Below are 19,373 nucleotides of genomic sequence, written 5' to 3'. Positions count from 1 at the left end.
TCATTGTTTAAAGTTGTAATAAATGGATCGATTAAGCCCTTCTTAAATACGAAAGGTTATTATACGGCCTGAGCCTGGAAAGGATATGTTTTAAGGCTATCCAAACATAACAGAAAGACAATTTAGTATTGGTTAATAACGGTAATTTTTCTTGGAGAAAAAACTAATTGCTACCACTATACAAATATAACCTACCCTTACATATTTATTAAGGGTCGAATTTAGAGTTTATAAAAACTCCCATAAACTCGAAAAAAAAAAAAAAAAAATATTTATACTAAGTATATTAAAAAAAAAAAAATTTAATTCGAGTAAATAGGATCGATCCACAAACTCGAATCTATTTCGAATCAAATTCTATTCTATTTTTTTTTTACATTCAAATTTAAAAAGAGTTAGGAAGCCTACAGGAGGCTCTGTTTGGCAGTACATAAAGTATAAATAAGCACCTGCTTTGAGGCCACTAAGATCAACGTCCAAGGGGTTGGAGAGCACCATCTTGCTCATGAGCCACTGATTGGGGATCACTGATTAAGGAGAGGGCCAGGGCCAGAGTTTTTGTGGGACTTTTCCCTTAGTAGGGCCTAAACTGTTAAGATCGATTGACGTGAGCTCCCACCCAATGTGCACTGAAGCTTTGTAGCATGTTATTAAGATAAGTGATAAGATAAGTACATCTGCCTTAAGGTGGCCATACACGGGCCGATAAAAGCTGCCGACAGACCGTGTCAGCAGCTTATTGGCCCGTGTATGGGGCTCCCCGATGGGCTTCACCGATCTTGATCGGATGGGACGAAAAATCCCGTCGGATCGCGGCCGCATCTATTCGTTGATGCGGTCCCGCGTTCCGACCGCCCATTACTATTTGTTAGGATCTGATCGTTGGGCCCTAGGGCCCACGATCGGATCAGCCCGATATTGCCCACCTCAAGGTGGGCATATCGGGGAGAGATCCGCTCGTTTTGGCGACATCGCCACCTGTACAGAGCAGGGGTCCTGGATCTGTTTCTAAATAGTGATGATCAAAACTAGCCCAGCTTCTCTTCACTCAAAAATTAGCAAAACTGCGGAAAAATTCACAAAATGCCAAATGAATTGGATTCATTGTGATGGCAAAATGTAATTGAATTTTTAGCTCTGTTTTCATTAAAAAAGCTCCCATTTTGCCAATTTCTTAGCTTCTTGGGCAGACAGGGGGAGGGCTTTAGAGGGCTCCGATCTGGGCACATAAAAATGGCATTGGTGTTGTTTCTGACGCAAAAAATACACTTTTTTTTTACTGCACATCTGTACCTGCCAAAAAAGTTCTAATTCTGATCTCCTCACTGCTAAAAAATAGAACTAGTAGCTTTGCCAGGCATGGATTTGTGGCAAATTTCTGAGTTTCGACGCCCGTGAATGTTTTCGCGAAACTGCGTCAAAAATTTACCGCAACAAAAAAAATTGCTCGCATAAAAATTGTTGCACATTAAAATTATTCAGACACCCATTGACTTCAATGCATTTCGCCCATCTGGACAAAATAGTTTTGATGCATGCAAATGACAATTTTTATACGTGCAACTATCTTGACGCCCATTGACTTCAATGCATTTAGTGAATTATCGTTGTTTCAGGTTTTTTCTGCCGTTTCACAAATTATTCGGCGGGACAGATTGGCCAATCACTAATAGCCAGGTGAATTGTGTAGTGTGAATGTGATAGGGACCTTGAACTGAAAGCTCCACCGGGGCAGGGACTGATGTGAATGATGAACAATAACTGTAAAGCAATCTGTTCATGGGTCGACACTGTAAAGGATAATGGAAAACAAAATAGCCTTTCATTTTCATTATTTGCTCTCTATTGTAATAACATATTCTTTTATTCCATGTACTTTTTCTTCATGATTAATGATACAGCCAGTTGTCCTATGGGATTTTGCAGGTACAGTTGTTTATCTGCTTTATTTTCCTAATAAAATAAGCAATTATTATTATTATTAATAGAACAGCTGAGTTGTACCATACTGTCACGCAGAGCTCTGGCTGTGCGACCTACATAAATATGGAGCAGGGACACATAATCACATGCCCAGTGCAGAGCGACAGGTTTCAGATGAACTGCTTGCCCTACTATCCGAACATCTCAGAGAAAGTGGAAAACACTGCTTCGTTCTGAAGTGTAAATTACAGTGGCTTCAAGTGCTATGTGGCATTCAATTCCTCACTTGTGTGAAGATATATTATTGGATTATTATTTCTCTGATATAATAATTGTAAGTTGTGTTTTCTCCTGGTTTGAACAGATTCATTCAGCAGCTCTGCATAGACATCAGAATTAAATGCAATGCAAAACTTATTATGGAAAGTAAAACTGGAATGATGTAGTAAAGATGTTTTTGAGGTGGGGGAAGAAGCAAATTTGAAGACCATGACCATGACCCCATATTAGTGTTGATAGTATGTTGGTAAATACTGTGATACAGGCCTGGACTGAGATTCAAAATAGGCCCTGGCATTTCAGGTACACAGAGCAGGGCCGGAACTAGGGGTAGGCAGAGTAGGCGGCCGCCTAGGGCGCAATCAAGAAGGGGGGCGCACTTTTAGGGGGATTTTGTTTTTTGTTTTTTAAACCCTGGTTTGATTGGCCTTTAATAGTTTTTCAATTTTATAAACCGCCTATTCCAACCCCCTCTTGCCCATGATTTTTACTGTGGGCACTCCCCACCTCCCTCTTGGCTTCTGCTGGCACAGCTACATATTTGTGGGCAATATGGTGGATTTTTGGCTCCTGCTGGCACAGGTACAGATTGGGGGCAATATAAGGGATTGGCTGCTGATGGCACACATGTAATATGGGGTAATATGATAGCTGCTGGCACAGGTGCACAGATGTTTGGGGCATTATGATGGATTTTTGGCTTCTGCTGGCGCAGGTACAAATTAGGGGCAATATGATGGATTTTTTTGATGGCTGCTGGCATAATTACAGACTGGGGGTAACACTATGATGGATGTTTTGTCTTATGCTGGCACAGGTACAGGTACAGATTGGGGGCTTGGGGGTAATCTGAGTGATTGACTGCCGTTGGCACAGGTACAAATAGGGGTAATATAATAGGTCCTGGCACAGGTACATGGGGCAACATAATGGCTCCTGGCATGGGAACAGGGGGCAGTATGAATGGTAAGGTGGAAAATGATAATGTAGGGCCGGGTGGGGGGGTACTGATTGAAGCCCTTGCCTAGGGTGCCAAAATACCTTGGCCCGGCCCTGACACAGAGGCCCAAACAGGCCACACAGCAGCCCAAACAGCCTCCCACCAGCCCAATATACTGTATAGTGACTGTCTATGGCAACTTACAGCAGCCCCTCTGGCATTTGCCAGAACCCACAGATTGCCAGTCTGGGCCTGCTGTGATATAAAGCCTCTGCTAAATAAAGACACAACACTGTCACGTTCGGCACCCTATATACAGAACCCAAGCTAAGCTCCCTGGTCCCGGCTCTCATATCTGCCTCTAACCGCTGCCTTTCACCTCGGGAGGAGCCCTCGGCTAATCGGATGCCGCCAGGTCTTATTTGAGAGAGAGGCAAAGCAAGCGTTTCTGGACGAGCAAAGGGGCACGACCGTCTCACCAGGATACTGGAAGGAAGAACACCACCAGAAACAGGCAGGCCAGGCCAGAACAAGCAGAGAGTCGTCAGACAGGCAGGAATCAGGATAGGAGAACGTAGAATAGTCAGTAGACAGGCAAAGGTCGGATTGGGGAGGTCAGAGTAGTCACAAGCAAGCTAGGATCAGGATTGGAGAGGATGGAGTAATTAGGCAGGCAAAGGCCAGGATTGGATGACATTACACAAGTCCAGGGAACCTTAATAAAGAAAATAGAGTTTGTATAATGCCCTACACATGAGCCCACTGTATAGTTAATGTTCCAATGTTACCAAAAATATTTTTAAGGACTTTTGTAGGCTATCACTCTGAAAAAAGGAAAAGACGCCAGCTTTTTCCACTAAAAAATATGACAAGTAACAGTAAATTGAGGAAGATCAATGCACTCCAATGCCTGGTCTGAGCTGGCGAAAGAGGTAACGTTCAGTAAAATCCACATTTCATTGAATTTGCAGTAACGTCCATTCGCCAGAGCAAATTGTCGCCTGGCGAATTGACGCTAGCGTTAGCCATTTCACCCCATAGAGTAAATCTGTCCCTATGAATTATGTTGTAAATTGTCCCACTCCCCTCTGCAGAATGCTGCACTCCATTCTGCCTTCATGCCTACCACCAATAAATTAACTTTAGAACTTAAAAGACAGTCCCTATGCTAAAGATGATAAAGAAATCTGGATCTAACTGTCAATGAATATCTGACACCCAACTGCTGCATGAAGAGAGAATGAAGAGAAACAGACGCTGAGAAAGGAATAGTAAAGATAAACGATGCAGAATATTAAATTGATAGTATTTAGACAGTTTCTTACTATATTTCAGTATGATGAAGCTTATAATAAATTTTCATTTTCGTGATAGCTCCCCTTTAATTCTGCATATTGTACAATGTATAGGGCATCACATCTGATATTGGGAAACTTTTTTCCACATTTCATACAAATTGCATATTCTTATTTTCTTTTTATTAAATAGATTTTTTATTGTTTCGATTATTGTTAACAATTTATACAACATTAACATTGTCCCTTTGTACGACAATTACTTGATGTCAATATACACTGTCAACCTTTACTATATACTGGTAAAATGTACCACTATATACTATATATATATATATATATATATATATATATATATATATATATATATATATATATATATATATATATATATATATATATATATATATATATACACACACCATGATACTTATTTTAATAAAATCACATTGATAAAAAAAGGGGGCATTCAAGGAGATACCTACAATTGTATCACTTCCAGCTAGTGATGGATGATTAAATTCGGAGGCCGAATTTGCGGCAATTTTCCATGTATTCGCCGGCGGCGAATAAATTTGTGAAACAGCAGTAAAAATTCACTGGCATCAAAAAATTTTAGACGCGCGTTGGAAAAGTCGATTGCGTCAAAACCGTTGCGCATAAACAGTATTCGGATGCCCATTGTCTTTAATGCCATCATCAAAATTGACACAACCATCAGAATTTATGCTTCACAAATTTTCTTGAATTTCGAGAATTTTTTGGCGAAGCGAAACACACCAATTTCACCCATCACTACTTCCAGCCTCTTACTCGTTAGGGGCTTATTATGCCTACCAGAGCACCATTCTGTGTGCGATTCAGCACATTTTTGGTGTTAAGTGAGTCAATTTGTTGTTCTAAACCCCTCTTCAATGAGTTCACCTTCCATGCATGGAATGTCATATAGATATGCCCTACCCTGTCAAGATGACTGACCCACAGTCACAAGCCACTTGTTCTGGAAGAGAAATTTAACGTGTGTTAATGCTAAAATGCAATTTCCTATCCTCAGTGAGGCTTTCGCCGGGCCTGGGCATCTTTAATTAAATATAGTTCTCTTCTAATGAGAAAATGTAAAGCTGTGTTTGTCTAAGCTGATTAGAGAAGTAGATCAATACGACTGTATCGTTTGTCACTTCAGTTTAGAATTAGTAATCTCGTCATTGCAGTTGTTAAAACAAGACTATTCATTGAAAATTCTATGTGTACAGTGCTTCAAAGGCTTGCCAAAATAATTGTATAAGCCTAAGACCGATATGTTAAATTAAAAAGTAATATTACATGCAGCAATAAGGTTAACATAATTCATCTGTAAAATAATGGCAGAGCTGGATTCTTCACATAAAATGACCTCCGGGCTGTGCTGATAATTGTATAGAAATAATGTTTCGCTTACTGTACACCAAGCACGTTCTTAGAGCAGCTCTCTCATCTGCCTGCCATCAATCTGACTGCATATTTATGATTGTTTCATTCTTTTGCTGTTGGATGTGAAATCTTTGCCAAGGTAGTTCAGTTCATAAGGACACTGTGAGTTTAGATGGTTTTACTCTAAACTGTGGGGTGAAGAAGGGACAGTAGTTTGTCTTTATGTAAAGCTGGTCTTAACTAAAGAAATTATCATTAGTGTATGCTATTAAACTCCCACTCTGGTAAAAGACACCTGCCACTTTTACAAATGAAAGAGGCTTCACAGTCAGGTTGTTATTATGGGTAAATTAAATGACCCATTGACTTGACACTAGGGTAATTTGTAATACCCTTTAAAAAAAACCATCGGCCTGCCCCCAATTCGCGCAGAACTTCCCTTTTTTGCAGTGTTCTTGACATCGGGATGATGTTGCTCTGCCCCCTTTTGCGGCACGCTGTGTAGCCCCGCCCACTTTTGCATCATGGGCTGCCCCCTTTTTGTGCCCGCCCCCCACCGGCTGGTAATTTTTTTCAGTAAAGGTGGCAACCCTACTTGACACTGACTTGAGTAATGGGGTAGCCAAACAACAGGTTAGAAAATATCCTAAATGGCAACTTTTTCTTTCAGGTAGATCAGGGGCCTTCTATGAAAGACTGTCTTGGATCTTGTCTTGGAATCAATCTATAACATTAGTGTGGGTCAACATTTACAGAACAGGGATCAGAACACCCTTTCAGATTATGTTGCAGAGACAACTGTACAAGGGAGTAACTAAGCCACAAAAGTGTGCAAACTTTCACTGTATAATGACAGCTGCACCATATTAACTGGGAAAGACTTTTCACATAACAGGCATGTTTCATATATTGAAAATGCTGCTCAACAAATATACCAGTTCATATATTCCCTTAGGAAGCACAGTTTTATACTGTGCATTTATGTAATTTTTGTAGGCCTATTTACTAATACACTGCAATGTGCCAAGCCTTTTAACCAAAATTCTCCCTGCTGGCTAGAATCTAAATCACTGGTAGGATGGCATTCAGAGTGTTTCGTTTTCTGAAGTCACCCAAAGTTTCCTCACGAGGCAACTTCGGGCGACTTCAGAAAACGAAGCACTCCGAGGAAGCTGTGCCCCCAATAATTTGCACATATTGACTGAGACAAACTACAGTGTTATTTACAAATATGAATGCCATCCGTCCGACAACAATCTCAGACCAACGTGCAGTCCACTCACATCTACTTTGCACTCCTTCACCCCTGCAACTCTAGATGAAGTTAGCAAACTTCTAGCCAGCTCAAAACCCACCACCTGCTCCCTTGACCCCATACCCTCTCGCCTTCTCCACCCAATCTCTGATACACTCTCTCCTGCACTTACCCACCTATTCAATCTTTCACTCTCTACTGGTACCTTTCCTTCATTATACAAACAAGCACTAATCACTCCTATCCTCAAAAAACCTTCCCTTGATCCCAGCTCTCCCACTAACTATCAACCGGTCTCCCTTCTTCCATTTGCATCCAAATTACTACAAAGGCTTGTTTACAAACGCCTGATCCAGCATCTCACTCACAACTCCCTTCTCGACCCATTGCAATCTGGCTTACGCCCATCACACTCGACTGAAACTGCACTCACCAAAGTAACCAATGATCTTCTATTGGCAAAGTCTAAAGGTCATTATTCCATTCTAATCCTTCTAGATCTCTCTGCAGCCTTTGACACAGTTGACCACACACTCCTCCTTGACATTCTACACTCAACTGGCATTCGGGACACTGCTCTTTCATGGTTTACATCTTATCTGTCTGACCGTTCCTTTAAAGTTTCCTTCTCTAACTCTACTTCTACAACTTTCCCACTCTCTGTTGGAGTTCCTCAAGGCTCTGTTCTTGGCCCCCTGCTGTTCTCGCTCTATACAACTTCACTAGGAAAACTCATTCAGTCATTTGGACTTCAGCATCACCTTTATGCTGATGACACCCAACTCTACTTGTCTACTCCTGATCTTTCTAATTCTGTCCTTTCCCAATTTACAGACTGTCTCTCTGCTGTCTCCTCCTGGATGTCACAGCGCCACCTGAAACTGAACCTTTCTAAAACAGAACTCATCATATTTCCTCCAAGATCTTCCCCTGTCCCTCAGATATCACTCACCGTAAACAACACCACCTTTCATTCCACCACACAGGCACTCTGCCTAGGAGTCATCTTAGACTCTCATCTGTCTTTTTCACCACACATTCAAACACTTGCAAAATCTTGCCGTATTCAACTGCGCAACATTGCTCGAATAAGACCATATCTCAGTTCAGAATCAACTAAAACACTGATTCAGTCTCTCATCATCTCCCGCCTTGATTACTGCAACTTACTCCTCACAGGTATTCCAACAAGTCACCTTTCACAACTCCAATCTGTTCTAAACGCGGCCGCTAGACTCATTCATCTAGCTCGCCGCTCAACATCAGCTGCTCCCATATGTATGTCCCTTCACTGGCTCCCAATCTCTTCTAGAATCAAATTCAAATTACTTACACTCACATTCAAGGCCCTTAATAATGAAACCCCTCCCTATATTTCATCTCTAATCTCCAAATACACTCCTTCACGAAACCTACGCTCTGCTTCTGATCTTCGCCTCACTTCTCCTCTGGTCACTTCTGCCCATTCTCGTCTACAAGACTTCTCTCGGGCTTCTGCTTTTCTCTGGAACTCTCTGCCACAAGCTGATAGACCTTCTCCTTCCTTCCAAACTTTCAAGCGCTCCTTAAAGACCCATCTGTTTAAAGAGGCCTATTCGATGTACCTTAATTAATCATTGCTGTATCAAAATGACAAAGTGTTTATACAATCCTAATGTCTCAATTGTACCCTAACCTTTTAGTTTGTAAACCCTATTGTGCTCTGTAATCCTTGTCTGTTATCCACCATTTATTCCCCGTTTGCTATAACTGCAGTAAAGCACTGCGTATCTTGACAGCGCTATATAAATAAATGATGATGATGATGATGATAATGATGCCATTGTAATTCATCTGTATTGGTAGACTGTGTGCAAGTTGAGGCACAAGACGATGTATAGAGTTTTTCAGTATGTGACCACACAAGAGCAGAACAGGAGCCTTAAATTAGATATTTAAATTTAAGGTTTTCTGGAAATTATATAAGGATCAATTATTTATTAAATTTTTCATAACTGACAGTGGTTGAAGGAGCAGATGTAAAGCAAGACCTGTCGACAAAAAATATCAATAATCCACTGACAGATCAGTACTGAGAAAAGCAATATATATTGGTGCAGAATTGTTTTCATACTAATAACAGACTAAGGCTTTTCTATCGATTTCTTCAAAGATTATTTCAGCAGGAAAGCACCCCATGTGGCCAGAATAAAATACTGAAGTGTAGGAGTGAGAAAATCATATATTTCTAGGGCAAGTAATGGGCATCATCTGTAGAAATGGATTTTGTGTAATTCGGTTTCTTATATCAGCCATCTGCTACAAAATGGATAGGAGAACAGAATTTTATAATACAAGTACTGGTTATTCTGCATTGTAACACCCATATGTAACCAACAGCAACCAGTAGACTAATACAGTAAAATCTCATATTGGTTGCTATGGGTTACTGATCTGGGGCAAAAGTTGCACGTTGTTAGCATTTGTTTCAGTGATTGAATCAAACTAAAAAAAAAAAATAAGCTTAAAGGACAAGGAAAGGTAAACTAAAGAAGTAGGTAGAAATGTTGTACATTATGTTGTGTGCTTCTGTACCAGCCCAAGGTAACCACAGATCTCCAAAGATGCCCCAGTAGCTCCCCATCTTCTTTTCTGCTGATTCACTGCACATGCTCTGTGCTGCTGTCACTTACTGAGCTTAGGGAGCCACTCACAATATACAGTACACATAGAATAGAACTGTCACAATATAAGGCTGATTAGTAATTAATACAGATAATTACTACATGGCAGCACAGAAACCAGTGCAATTAGCATCAGAATTTAATAATCAGCAAACCTGTAGCATCAGCTGATATTACAGGGGAAGCTAATTTTCTGCTGGATAATTAGTGACGAGCCCTAAGCTTAGCTTCTCAACAGCCAATCAGAGCCCACTGAGCATGTGAGTGTCACAGACACTTTCCAAGATGGTGACCCCCTGTGACAAGTTTGAAGTCCTGGATCATTGCTGCTATCGACAAGCTGAAACTTTAGGCTGGTGCAATAAGGTCACTATATAAAATATGACATTTTTAGTCATATTCATTTTTAGGGTTTAGTTTTCCTTTAAAGATAATACTAAAATAAATTCAATGCATTCAAAAGTATAGGTGAAATAACAAAAGGAAGGCTTTCCTATAATGGTTAGATACAATTGAGTTTAAAGGATTTTGGTAAAGTGTAAGCAGAGCAAAACATGATCAGTGGAATTGTTTGTTCAGTGCACATAAGTTGGCACATGAATAGGGAAAAGAAGGGATCTGGGAGAGAAAAGGCAGAAGAGACGGCAAGGAGGAAACGAAAAAGGTAAGAAAACAAAAGGAGACAAAGCCACAGAAAACTGGAATGAAAATGTAAATTATAAAAAAAAAAAACAGAGAAAGGAAGGAGGAAATACTAAGATGGAAAAAAGATAAACATAGAAGAAAATGGTTCGAATAAATATTAAATTGGGAGAAATTAAAAGGAGAAAGCAATATAGGAAATGTAAGAGAAGATGGAATTTTCAAACCTGCCTGATGCAAACCAACCAGTATTCATAGTACATGTGTACTGGCAGGGCCTCCATTAGAGGGGGACAGGGGCCCGAGCCTGAAGGGGGGCCCAGCAGTGCTGCACTTTTGAAAGAGCCCCTTGACAGCGCCGAAGCCTATGGCCATTTCCGATGTCCCGATTTGCTGAAGTGCCACAAAGCCGAACAGCCGAAGTCCCGAAGTGGCGAAAAGACCCGAAGCCACGAAAACAGCCGAAATTTAAGTCCTGAAGCGACGAAGAGACCTAAAGTCACGAAAGTAGACGAAGTTGAAGTCCTGAAGCCAGGTGTTAAGCTATGCGCATGCGCACGCACAGAAAGTGGAAGGCCCTGGTAGGCAAGGGGACATCACTGGACAGGGGGAAACCGGAATTGGAGGTAACAGTGCTGGACAGGGGAAGCGAAGGGGACGGCACCGGCAGGGGAGCGGGGGGGCGATGAGTAGAGCCGGCCTAGGGGCAGCAAGTTTGTAAATCCGGGCCTGCCTGAAGCCATGAGTTCGATTCTACTGAACATCAATTTGTGTTTTTTTATTTTTTTTTTAATCCCCTGGCCACCAATGTATTGTTTTAATATTCTATAGGCCCCTGCCACCAATTTTTTTTAACTTGTATGGGGGGGGCCCTGACGCCAATTTTTTTTTTTAAAAAAAAAAATATTCTTTGGGGCCCTAGTTTTTATAACTTGTAAGGGGGGCCCTGGCACCAATGTTTTGTTTTATTTAACTTGTAGGGGGGCCCTGACCACCAATTTTCTAAAAAAACTTTTAAGGGCGGCCCTGGCACCACAGTTTTTTTTTAACTTATAAGGGGGCCCTGACCATCAATAGCTTTTTATAACGTGCGTGTGTGAGGGGGGGTTACCTTTTTTTAGCACTGATGCCTGTGTGGTCTTTTAACTGTTGTGTGGAGTGGGCGGGATCTGGGTGGGGCTTTGGGGGTGGGCTTGGGGGCTGGGTGGGGCTTGGGGGCTGGGTGTGGCCCTGGGGGCTGGGTGGGTGGTGCCCCGTGATTTCTAATGGCGGTCCTGTGTACTGGTTTGGATTGTCGGACTAGCATACACATACAGATTATTGTAAAAAAAAAACAAAGGGGCAAATTCACTAAGATGCGAAGTTGCGCCAGGCGCAACTTCGCCGCACTTCGCCAGGCGTATTTTCGCCAGCGCTTCGCAAATTCACTAAAATCCGAAGTTGTGCACAGGGGTAGCGTAAGGTTGCGCTAGCGTTGTTTCGCTATATAAAGCGAAGTTGCGCTAGCGAAGGCTAATTTGCATACGGCGCGAAATTCAAATTTCAATGGAGGAACACGTATCTGCACTACAAAAAATTTTCGATCTTTTTCAGCCTATCAGCCATCATGTAGAAAACACGCCAGCGTTTTTTGGGACTTAGAAAAAATTTTGACTTTTTTTGAAACAATCCCTATCTACTCTATTGCGCTTCGCCAGGTCTGAGGTGGCGAAGGAAGTCTAGCGTAAAAGGTAGCGTTCGCTACACTGCACAAGTTAGTGAATTTGCGTAGTTTCGTCGCTAGCGAAGATTCGCCTGGCGTAAGGTTGCGAAGTAACACTAGCAAAACTACGCGAGCGTTCGTTAGTGAATTTGCGCAGTAGCGAAAATGCCAAACGCTAGCGAATTAACGCTAGCGTTCGGCGCTTCGCGCCTTAGTGAATTTGCCCCCAAGTGTATACAGTTGTATCTATGTGTGTATGGCCAACTATAATGGCACAGTTTTGTCTAGCACATACTCTAAAACAACACAAGAGTCTGTATTATTAGTATACGTGTTAGTACATTTGCTGCATGCTGTGTTCGCATAGAATAAAATTTGGTGAAAGGACTTGCAAAACTGGACTTTTTTCATTTGCTAAAGAAGGCAAAACAGCAAGTTTAGGCACAAAAATCACTCTGAATAAACAGACTGCACATTGTGAAAAATTCAGACTAATGTAACACCATTTTCTTCTCAAAAACCTGCAGCAGTTTGTTACAGAAATCTTAAAACACAGGTGAAGGCAAGAGAGACTGATTTTGCCTTACTGATTACTGATTAATTACATTTCTTTATTTCACTGACGGAAACAGAAATAGTGAGAAAACAAAAGCATCATATGGAAAAACAGGGACATCTTTACCATGTTGTGGCAGCTAATTGATTGCCGCCAGTGTTGCTCAGCTGCATACTAAAATAAATGTTCTTTTCAATGCATTAGTATAAAGGCAAGGAAGACAGAAGCTGAAATAGAAGGGAACCTAGCTGGGCTCCAGCCTTCCATTCATTAGAATCAGGAGGTGGGTGTACAGGAGATATTTGTAACTGCAGATAAAGCTTTAATCTCTTGCTCTTTCACAATAGAATATAAATAATCATTTTTAACATCTACCGTAAATTAGAAGGAAATTAAAAATATACTGTACAGGGATCTGTTATCCATAATGCTCTGGACCTGAGATTTTCTAGATAATGGATCTTTCTGTTATTTGGATCTTCATACTAGAAATCATTTAAACAATTAATAAACACTGGTTTTGCTTCCAATAAGGAATACTTAATAGTATGGTACAAGGTATTTCTATTTTAAAATTTGGATTATTTGTATAAAATGGAGTCTATGGGAGACTTTGGATTTACGGAGTCTTTTCATAATTCGGAAATTTTTGGATAACAGGTTTCCGGATAACAGATCCCATACCTGTACCATAATGATTCAATAGAACGCTATGCTGTGGGTTTTTTAATATGAGAGACAGAATGTTAAGGCAGACATGGTAGAAAAAGAGAGAGACATTGGAATTCTGGGAAGCAGCGATGAATGGCAAAATTGCATTTACACATTGTCCAGAAGATCTATTTGAAAGGTCGTTATCAGAAAAAACTGTTTCTACCTACAAAAGGGAATGGGAAAGATGGCAGCTATTCTGCAAGGATGGTAAGAACGATGAAAATGTGAGTGTATTGTTAGCATTTCTAACAGAGTTAAGAAAAGAGGGAAGGTCAAAAGCGGGGGCAAGTACAGCATTAGCAGCAATTGCTCATTTTTCGATAGCACACGGGAAGATAGACATAACCCATTCCCCAGTAGTAAGAAAAATAATGAAAGGATGGGCAATGGTGGAAGGAACAAGAACAGATAAAAGGGAACCAATAATAGAGCGTAGATTACAGTTGATATTGGGGTCATTAGAAACAGTTTGTTTGAACAAATTTGAGTGTATATTGTTTAGAGCAACTTTTGCGTTAGCGTTTGGGGGGGCATTTAGGATAAGTGAACTAGTGCCTCCTTCTAAGAAGGCACTGGGGAAGGGTTTAATGCTTAAGCATGTTTTGGTACAGGAGGAAGAGGTTTTAGTATACATTGCTAGGTCAAAAACGGATCAGTTGGGTAGGGGAAAATGGGTTAGGATTGAGAAAACAGAAGGGGTAGCGTGCCCAGTGAGAGCAGTAAAAGAGTACACGAGAGTAAGGCCAGCGGGAGTTCAGTGGTTTTTGATACACGAGGATTTATCTCCTATTTCAGCTTTTCAGTTTAGGCAAGTGTTAAAGAAGGCAGTGGTGGCCAATGGTTGGGACCCAAGTAAGTTCGGGTCGCATTCTTTCAGGATAGGGGCGGCAACGGAGGCCGCAATGAGAGGAGATAAGGAGGAAAGAATAAAAGACCTAGGGAGATGGAGGTCGAGAGTGTTTAAGAAATATATTCGACAGGTAAAAGGGAAGGAGTAGGAGTATAACTGTGGTTGATGTCTGTTAATTCGTGTTTTTCAGCAGGGGGTACAACTCCTTGCAGAATCGTGATCATAGGCCATTCATTTGTTTATTGGGCAAGCAGACATGCAGCAGGGCAAGAATGGGGATTACCGGAGGAAAACATGAAGACTGCATGGCTGGGCTGGAGAGGTATGAGGTGGGAACAATTGAAAGGTAGGTTGGTCTCCACCCTCCGGCAATGTGAATTTGTTGATCTGCTAGTGATACATGCAGGAGGAAATGACTTGACAGTGGGTAAGACTCCAGCACTAATAGAGGCCATGAGACAAGATATGGAGTAGGTGATAGGAAACCCGAAGGTGGGGAAGATAGCATGGTCGGACATTATACAAAGGGGAGAATGGAGAGGAGCAATTTACCCTAAAGGTGTGGAGAAAGCAAGGAAGAAAGTAAACAGAGCCATGCACAAAATCATGTATTCCTCCGGTAATGGGATAATAAGGCATGAGAATATAAAATACAAGCAAAGAGATCTTTATAGATACGATAGAGTGCATTTATCGCGAGAGGGTTTGGATTTGTTTTTGAAAAACATTGGTAATTTTGTGGAGGAATGGTGGAGGTCACGGGCCAGATAGGTGGGCCATGGAAAAAGGATAGTAGGCACCCTTCCCTATTTTCCAGTGGGTGGCGTCAGCACGGCTCCGGAAATGGTGAGATTTACAGTGCAGGCCTACCCTTGGAGAGTCACTAGCGTGGATCAGACTGAGACTGCACGGTCTTGTCTGAGTTCAGCTGAGAGGCTGGGTTAGCGCCACTATTGCACATGATAGGGAGCAAGAGGATGGGTAACCGTAGGTCACAGAGTGCGTTTTGCCCCTGAATCTCTGCTCCCTTGTAAGTCGGTAAAGGTATGGGCGGAGGCCCAGAGGAAATGATAGGAGCCGCAGTTGTGGGTCAGGGGTGCCTAGTCCTTTGTGAATTTGTAAATAAAGAACGTGACCTCCACAGATTTTGCCACTATTCATGTGTTTGTGTTTTTATTTAATTGAAATGTTAGGATTTAGTTAAGGTAAAGTTAAAAGAAGGGGGTAGGGGGATCCTTAGCCTAAAGCTTTAATCTCTTGCTCTTTCACAATAGAATATAAATAATCATTTTTAACATCTACCGTAAATTAGAAGGAAATTAAAAATATACTGTACAGGGATCTGTTATCCATAATGCTCTGGACCTGAGATTTTCTAGATAATGGATCTTTCTGTTATTTGGATCTTCATACTAGAAATCATTTAAACAATTAATAAACACTGGTTTTGCTTCCAATAAGGAATACTTAATAGTATGGTACAAGGTATTTCTATTTTAAAATTTGGATTATTTGTATAAAATGGAGTCTATGGGAGACTTTGGATTTACGGAGTCTTTTCATAATTCGGAAATTTTTGGATAACAGGTTTCCGGATAACAGATCCCATACCTGTACCATAATGATTCAATAGAACGCTATGCTGTGGGTTTGTTAATATGAGAGACAGAATGTTAAGGCAGACATGGTAGAAAAAGAGAGAGACATTGGAATTCTGGGAAGCAGCGATGAATGGCAAAATTGCATTTACACATTGTCCAGTATTAGTAAATCAGACTTGTTATAAACTCAACATACAGTAGTTCTCCTGATATCCTTAGGGGACTATAAAACTGGTCTAATTGCTGACCCTATTTTTGTAGTTTTTAAATTACTTGCTTTACTTTACTTTTTCTACTGTAAACGGGACCCTAGCAACCAGTTAGCGTTCAAATTTCCAAAACTAAAAAGTTGCAGAACAAAAGGTAAATAATTCAAAATCCAAAACAAAATGAAGACCAATTAGAACCTGTCTCAGTTTATCTCTGTCTGGCCAGAGTTTCGGTAACTCCATCATTATTCATCAGAAGAGGAAGGACTGACTCAGTGGAGTTCAGTACAAATATGTGACGTTGCAAGAACAATGTTGCACACAAATACCATGTTTTTCCCCCACCTGCTGGTGATATAATTAGGAAATGTAACTGGCAAGCCACACTGGTTTGGCTGTGGAGTAGAAGCCTTGTAGTAGTAGTAGTAACAGTATTGGAGATACTGGAAAGTGCAGAAGACTGAGAACACAAAAGAGGACCCAGGAAAAGCCTGGATTTGGCTTCCAGTGCAGCAGTGGCATTGTCATTAGGAATGCACCGAATTCAGGATTCGGTTCGGGATGCTGCCAAGATTCTGCCTTTTTCAGCAGGATTCGGTTTCGGCTGAATCCTTGTGCCTTTCCGAACCGAATCCTAATTTGCATATGCAAATTGTAGGGAGGGCGGGATTTCACGTAACTTTTTGTTAGAAAACAAGGAAGAAAACCAAATTGTTTCCACTTTTTCCTTTCCTGCCCCTAATTTGCATATGCAAATTAGGATTCGGTTCGGGATTCGGACGAATCTTCCAAGATGGATTCTGGGATTCGGCCGAATCCAAAATAGTGGATTCAGTGCATCCCTAATTGTCATAGTCATTGTCATGGCACCTTAGTTTCATGATGATGATGAACCATTCAGTCAGGCAAAGTAATAGCTAAACCAGGCTTTAAAGGAGAACTAAACACTAAAATTGAATATGAATATAGCTAAAAATGCCGTGTTTTATATACTAAACTTGTTGCACCAGCCTAAAGTTTCATCCTTTCAATAGCAGCAATGATCCAGGACTTCACACTTGTCACAGGGGGGTCACCATCTTGGAAAGTGTCTGTGACACTCACATGCTCAGTGGGCTCTGATTGGCTGTTGAGAAGCTAAGCTTAGGGCTCGTCACTGATTATCCAGCAGAAAATGAGCTTCCCCTGTAATATAAGCTGATGCTACAGGTTTGCTGATTATTAAATTCTGATGCTAATTGCACTGGTTTCTGTGCTGCCATGTAGTAATTATCTGTATTAATTACTAATCAGCCTTATATTGTGTCATTTCTATTCTATGTGTACTGTATATTGTGAGTGGCTCCCTAAGCTCAGTAAGTGACAGCAGCACAGAGCATGTGCAGTGAATCAGCAGAAAAGAAGATGGGGAGCTACTGGGGCATCTTTGGAGACACAGATCTTTACTGCTTAAGGGCTGTGGTTGCCTTGGGCTGGTACAGAAGCCCAAAACATAATGTACAACATTTCTAGCTACTTCTTTAGTTAAGCTTTAACACAACTAGAGGGACATAACAGCTACCAACCAGGTCCCACAATCACAGCAGGCAAGTGGTTTTGTAAATAGCAGTTAATCTTAATCCTGTGCTTGAAGAAAAGGGGTTACATGCTATATCACACTTAACCCTTTCCTTTATGAATTGAATTCAAGGAGAAATGGCACCCACTGCTTACATTTGGGTATGCGACGTTGTTGTTTTCTCAATGTGTGTCTGAGCTGCAGAGCATCGCTTCCTGTGGTTTCCACTACAGCTCAGAGATTCTGAATGATACTGTCTGTCAAATGAAAAGGCATAGATTCTGAAATTGGAAAAAGAAAGAGTAAATAAAGCAGCAGGGCATAGGCACTGTCAGGGGAAACCTTGAAAATATCCCTATTGTTTTGCACATTGAAAGCCCTACATTCTTCTAGCAGATGAACAAGTGTATTTTCTTAAAGCAAATACTGTATTACATTGCAGGAACAGTATCAGTATTCATGTGCTAATATTTTCAGATGGACTGATCCTAAAGCACTGCACCCAAACAGCCCATCAGCAAACACTAACATGAATGCTATTCATATAGTTTATCATTTAGTCTTCTGTCTAAGTATCATTTCTCACTACTAATACTGCTTGATCTCTCAGCCGCATTTGACACTGTAGATCACCCTCTCCTCCTCCAGTCCCTCCAGTCACTTGGCCTTCGTGACACAGCCCTGTCCTGGTTCTCTTCTTACATCACCAATTGTTCCTTCAGTGTCTCCTACAATGGAGTATCATCTTCTCCCCTACCTCTTTCTGTTGGGATTCCTCAAGGCTCTGTCCTGGGACCATTACTATTCTCCCTCTATACTTCCTCCCTTGGCAAATTAATAAATTCGTATATTTCCACTACCACCTCTATGCTGATGATACTCAGATCTATCTCTCATCTCCTGATCTCAACCCAGAACTCCTAACTCGCGTCTCCTCCTGCCTGTCCGCTATCTCTACCTGGATGTCGCAACGCTACCTTAAATTAAACCTCTCTAAAACCGAAATGGTTCTCTTTCCTCCAACTAACACCAGTAGCATCCCCGAAGTATCCATCATAGTTAACAATTCCACTATCACCCCCTCTCCCCAGGCCCGGTGCCTTGGGGTTATCCTAGATTCTGCCCTGTCATTCACTCCTCATATCCAGTCACTTATTAAATCATGTCACTTCCACCTAAGGAACATATCCAAAATACGATCATTTATCACCCAAGACGCTGCCAAAATTCTTATTCACTCTCTCATCATATCACGTCTAGACTACTGTAACTCTCTTTTAATTGGCCTCCCCCACCAGAGACTGTCACATCTCCAGTCAATAATGAACACTGCTGCGAGGCTCATACACCTCAGCAACCGCTCCTCCTCTGCCTCGCCATTCTGTCAATCCCTGCACTGGCTTCCGTTACCTTTCAGAATCAAATTCAAATTAATGACACTGACTTTCAAAGCACTTCATAACTCTGCCCCACCCTACATCTCTGAACTCATCTTTATATACTCACCCACTCGCTTACTACGCTCCTCTACTGACCTGCTACTCAACTCCTCTCTCATTACCTCCTCACATGCTCGCATTCAAGATTTTGCAAGGGCTGCACCCCTCCTCTGGAACGCTCTACCATGGTCTGTCCGACTTTCTCTCAACCTTTCTGCTTTCAAGAAATCTCTGAAAACGCACTTCTTTCGAGAAGCCTCCCCTCACTCTGTTTAACTACCAAACGCAACACCACATACAATACCACATTTCTCACCCACTCAATTCGATCTTGCCC

This window comes from Xenopus laevis, chromosome 8S (genome assembly GCF_017654675.1).
Source record: "Xenopus laevis strain J_2021 chromosome 8S, Xenopus_laevis_v10.1, whole genome shotgun sequence".
NCBI lineage: Eukaryota > Metazoa > Chordata > Amphibia > Anura > Pipidae > Xenopus > Xenopus laevis.
The sequence above is the reverse complement of the archived record's forward strand: the minus strand, read 5'-3'. Positions refer to the sequence as shown.